The sequence below is a fragment of the Mugil cephalus genome, chromosome 18 (genome assembly GCF_022458985.1).
Source record: "Mugil cephalus isolate CIBA_MC_2020 chromosome 18, CIBA_Mcephalus_1.1, whole genome shotgun sequence".
NCBI lineage: Eukaryota > Metazoa > Chordata > Actinopteri > Mugiliformes > Mugilidae > Mugil > Mugil cephalus.
This window is the reverse complement of record NC_061787.1, coordinates 7,036,628-7,042,627: the sequence shown is the minus strand read 5'-3', so window position 1 is coordinate 7,042,627 and position 6,000 is coordinate 7,036,628.

Below are 6,000 nucleotides of genomic sequence, written 5' to 3'. Positions count from 1 at the left end.
TTATAATAAAATTTGTCCCCACAGCAATGTAATTTAACCTTGGCATTTCTATAAAAAAAATATGTGTGGGGTATCTATTAAAAGGTAATGGGAAAACTTTTTTAAAATTCTACTTTAATTCACAGACAGATGCTATCTACTTTTATCTTGCCCCCTCTCTACTTTTCACTTTATATGTGAGAGGGAGCGAGCCCACAGGCAGTTAGGTGCATCAGGAATGCCTCAGAGTGGATGCTGTCATCATCCATTTGGAGTTTTGAAAGTGTTGAGTGGGAGCAGATTGAATTCAAGGCTGGATAGCGCTGAATGAGACATCCACTGAGGATTTGTTGGAAGTGTGTGTAACTTTACAGCAGCGCACATCAATGAAAAATTACTTTACCCCAGATGAGCCTTTTTGCCACTAAACTGAGAGAGGATCATTAAAACATCTATTATGTTGACAGTGGAACTTGCTTGATATCTTTCATGGTTTTTACTTTGACCTTTTTGGATGGAAAAGATTGAATTTTGCATTGTATTTTAGTGTTTTAGTTTGTCCAGGGGCGATTATAGGGTCAGAGGTTTAGGGGAACTGAGCACCCCCACCCCCCAACCTTAAAGACTTAAACATATGTAGGTCAATAAAAATAGACAACCCTGCCTAAGAGAGAACATCATTCTATCCTTTGTCTCTCCTTTTGAATTGAACAGACCCTGCAGACTCCAATCAACGCTTCCTCACCCAGAGGGGAATCTGTCAATTACTTTTTTGTGTTTCATTTGCTCAATTACCTTCTTCTCAGTGGACATCAGCTCAGCTAGGCGCTGGGTGGAGTTTATGACTTATATTGCAGCCAGACACTAGGGGGAGCTCTATCTGCTTTGGCTTGAACCATATATTAGAGAGAGAGTCTGGCCAACTCAAATCATGGACGCCATCTTTGCTACATCGGAGGGATGATTCAACAGTGTAACCCTATGGGGCGGATGTGTAAATGTCTTATTTTCACTATCAATGGGCCTATAAATGTTAACGTCTGTCAATATGTAAAAGGCCCTCGCTTAAATATCCCAGCGACTACTTACTTTAAATATCTTAAATGAGCCTGTAAAACGATTTGTAGCCCAATCATCAGTCATGGAGCTGTGTTTACCTTCTCCTCAGTTATAAATATTCCAAAAATATAAATAAAAAAACTGAACCAGTCTTACTGTTATTTAGTATTATCATTTAAACATTAGCACGCTAGCCATATATTTTAGTAGTAACTGAGGCAAAGTTACGTGTCATTTAAATTTGTCTATCTACATGGACATAATATTACATGCACACATGGGTTTCACAGTATATATGATGGTAGCTGCTATTTTTTTTAAGCTTTTAGTCTAGATAACTAGCTAGCATACAGTTAGCATAAGGCTTGGTTCACTTCAAACTTCATTCATTTGTAAGGCAGTGTTTTGAAATCAAGGTACACATTAATGATGGTATGACTTTAATTTTCCCGTATAAAATCTTAACAGACGTCAATGAGAGACATTGACATTTCGCCTAACAGGGAGAAATCAGTTGACGTCCAGTTCTTCCCTTTAACTTTCTGCTCCCATAACTTTCTTCGTTTTTATCCTGATCCAGTGCTGGAGCCGTAGGCTGAGCATTGTGACATATTTTAATTTATAATCCAATTTTATTCTCTTGTTATTGCCACTTCTCTATGGGTGAATATTGGTTAGATGTGTCTAACATGGCGCCCATGAAACACGTGACCAGCTCAAAACCAATCAGCATAGAGGGATAGCTCAGACAGTCCGTTCCCTAGTTGGACAGACTCTCTCTAATATACGACTCTGTTTGGCTGCACTTTGGAGAAACAAAACAAGAGAAGAACAACAACCCGTCCATCCACCTCAAACTCCATCTGTATGCCGACTGTAATTCTTCCACTTCAAATGCACAGCGCATTCGAGCAGGATTAAGCAGGCCAGATTAACCTTTTCCTGAGTCTAACCAGTGAACTGTGAACGCAGAGCATTCCTGAAAAACGCCATCCTCAACAGATGGAGCACATAATCGTAAAATACCTCGTATGCAGACGTTTGAATGAAGTCAGGTTTTCAGGTGCCATTCTAAACAAGCTCGGCACATAAATAATCGAAAACAATACCGCGGCATGGAAACCATCTTTCAAACTGTCGCGCCGTAAACAATATTTTTTTTGTGTCTTTGTGTTTCTTCTGCGTGCTTCCACGTTGCACAATGGGTGTGTATATCATTTATTGTCCGAATGACTTCAACAGGGAGTCTGTTTATGATACAGGACTCTTCAGTGCAACGCAATGTAGATAATTCATCAATGAAAGTGCAGCCCTGCTGCATCTGTGCCCCGTGTGTCGCTATCTTCCGTCACCTGTCAACAAGGGCGTAACCAGGATGTAAACAACACACTGGAGGTCCAGCGGCTCCCTGGGAGAAGGGGCACGCGAGGTAGCTCTTTCTACTACTTGTTGTTTAAATCAGAATATATAATGGGCACACAAACAACGCTTTCAAAAAAAAAAGCCTTTAATTTCCCTGGTAGATTAATCAGGTCTTTGTGTAAATAATTCAGATGAACATTAAAAAGTGATTGCCTGTCATTCGCCAGAAACCTGGAAGAATTCCTCAATTGTATGAGGAGGATTCATGAGGCAGCGCAGCAGCTTTATTGTAAACAAGTTTATCATACACTCTTATTCCTATTAGCGAAAAGCACAGGCCCAAACAAAGGCTCGGAGCCAATTTGAACAAAGACAGGAAGTCATATTCAATGCTTTTAGTCTGTTCCAAGAACCGAGACCGAGAAAACTTTTATAACCTTTGTTTGGACAAATGAATATGTGGCATGCGAAGTTCAGTGAAGGAAAATACTGTGTGATTCATATTCTCTGATGACTAAATGTGGGAGCATGCACGGTTCTCAGCGTTAGGTCCTCTCGCTGCTTTCATTCTGGACTGCAAAGCAAATTAGCCCAAACAAAATTTGTCTGCCCGCTCCACTTTGCCGCTCTCTGTTTTATATTATATTTCAGAAATGTGAACAGCGATTCTCTAAAAAGTGCCTCTTTCGCTGAAGAAAGTTCCGCCGAACTCATTAATTTCCAGGAGGACGTAAATGTAAAAGGTCAAGTTGCTCACGCTCTCTGCACTTCCGACATCTGAATTTTTAATATGCTGAGTTTTAACTATAGTATGCAACACTATTTGTGAGTTATTTCATATTTCTAGAGTGTTCTCAGTTTACAAATTTAAAAGTGGCAGGGAGCGTTATCCAACTATATGCCGACCCCTATGAGAATACCAGCAAGGTAGCATCAGTGGCGGTTAAATGAGTCATGACTCTGCATTAACGGATAGCGGTGAGAGAAAGGGCGCACATTTCGCTGGCGAGAGCCGAGATTAAGCTGCGTTTAAGGCGGACTCTCAGGAATACATTATTCAGAGCCTGTCTTACTGTTTAAACCAACTTACCAAGGAAGGGATTCTGCACCTAACGTTCAGCCAGCCAAGACAAATGCATGGCACTTTTTCAGATATTTATATATATATATATATTTTTTTTATTTTTTTGACTCGCTGCTTAATGTTCGTGACTGGAATATTTCACTAAATATTGATTTGAATTTTGTTCAGATGTTCAGCAGAGGATGAACTTTGATGATTCTGTGTAAACGCTCATAGTTTAACCAAAGAGACGTCCCGACCGTTCAGTGACCTGAAGACTTTTAGTAATGTTTGTGATTCCTAAACTTTTTTTTTTTATCTTTAGGTAGTTATCAGGTTAGGTAACAGAGAAACAAAAATTTAATGTAAACATGTCTGAGGCTCTAGTACATAGGTCTTTGAACAGGGGGTCCACGGCCCCTAGAGGGTCTGGGGAGGCACTGCGGGGGGGGGGTCGCAAAATCTTTGGTTGATTAGACATTTTTCATACATATATATGGTAATAATAATATTAAAAATAATGTATATTTATGAACATGACTAGGCTGACTTTAATATAAAACACATATAGTAGGTAGGGGGTCCCTACTTAATCTCTCCATCAGTTTGAGTGTCCTTGGCCTGAAAGACGTTGAAGACACCTGAGCTAATAGAACAAAATCAAAGTTTGACACATTTTTATGTCTCAAAAAGAGGACATGTCCGGGAAAAAGAGGACACTTTTTCACCCTAGTTAAAGCCATAACTTGTTGTTCACTACATGACCTGCAAAACTAATGATACTTCAGCCGTAATTCGTGTTGCGTTAATTAGCAAGTGTTAGCATTGCTAACGAGCTCAACTGGAATGTACGGCTGCGTGTATCGGTAGTATTGATACCAAGGCCAGTATCTGTATCGGAAGAAACCCGGAAGTATCGGATATTTATTATTACATTGTTGGTTTTTGTATATTTATTTTGCTGTTACTGACTTTATTTTCCATTGTTGTTGAGTTGTTTACATGGTTATATTTATATATTTACTGTTACATTGTTCCCTGTGCACTAATGACTTCTTTTTTCTAAAGCTATTGTGTGTAGAATTTAAAAAAAAAATGTATACTGTTAAATTGTTTTAAATTGTTATTAGTTAAGAAAAAACGGTTTCGGTAGACGTACCGGTATCACCCAGAAGCCACAGGAATGGCAGTAAACTTTACTTGCATTTAATGCTGCCTTCAGACAGAACTAGTGAACTTGCAGTTAATACAAACTGTGTACACAAAATGGTATTTGGCAAAAAATAGTGTGGTAAGAAAGGTGCTGCTAGGCAACGGTTGCCATCTAGAAACCACCAAGGCTAATGGTTTAGTAAGATAATGATGAAAAAATAAGTTTCCATTCAAACAGAGCTCAAGGCCTTGTTACAAAAAGTTGTGTACACAAAAGAGAGAGTATCAAGCTAATTGCCGGGTAACTTGATGTAGGACACACTGAAAGGATGAGACCACTGGGTATATGAGTTTTTTACTAACTCAATTCAAACAAGTATTGCCAATAAAGGACAGGTATTAATCTTATTGCTCCACATCCCATAAAATAGGTGTAGCATGTTAGCATGTTGATGTTAGCATGGACCAGAGCTGCTGTCACCGCTCTTTGCTTTTTAGAAAAACAGCCAGCGTCACTGCCCACTTAATTGCTTGTGTACCATCTGGGGGATTATAAACTTTATCCACTAGGGGCAAGACTCAGCTTCAGCTTTTCCACAACATCATAATCCGTATTAAGAAGAGGACACTGTGTTTAAAATGCCAACCCGTTCTCTCCTGTGAAAGCTGCTGGCACATATGTCAACGTGTCTCCAGTGTCACTACAACACCGATTACTTCACAGATGTTGTGTTACTGCCAGTATATTTAGTCACAGACATGGTTTAAATACTCCCGCGAATACTCTGGTGATCCAAGCAGCATCCACTTCTCTGAAGGAGATCCTGCCCTGGGGTGAACTAAAAGTAGACGAACCCAAAGAGATAAATTATTATCCTGAAAGTCTGCTAGGAGCTGCAGAGAAGAAGCTATTCTCCTTTGTTTTGTATTCAAGTCATGAATGTTAATTAATTTAATTTGAGTAACTCTGTCAGAGCGTCTGCCAGGATGGTTATTTCATAGCCTGCAGGAACAGGGTAAGCTTTTCTAAATCATCAAATAAGCTGCATCAGAAAACAATATTACAACAATGTATTCTAGTGTCAGAGAACGGTCGATCATAGGCTCTTAACCAGTACAGATGTGAAAATATCACAGATTCTTGCTCTAAAACATAGTTCAGTCTGTATTAAAGTAGGTTAGTAAATGTTTCATGGCAGAGCGGTAGTTGTGACTTAAAAGTCCTCTGGCAGATATAAAGATGTCAGCGATGTAGATTTGTGAAACAAGGTCTTTGCCAAATACTGTAACAAAGGCCTGATTATTATCGTTACTTTCCACATTAATTTGATTAGATAGATGGAAATAGCTTATCTTAACTGATTTTTGCAGTGAAAGTAAGGAAG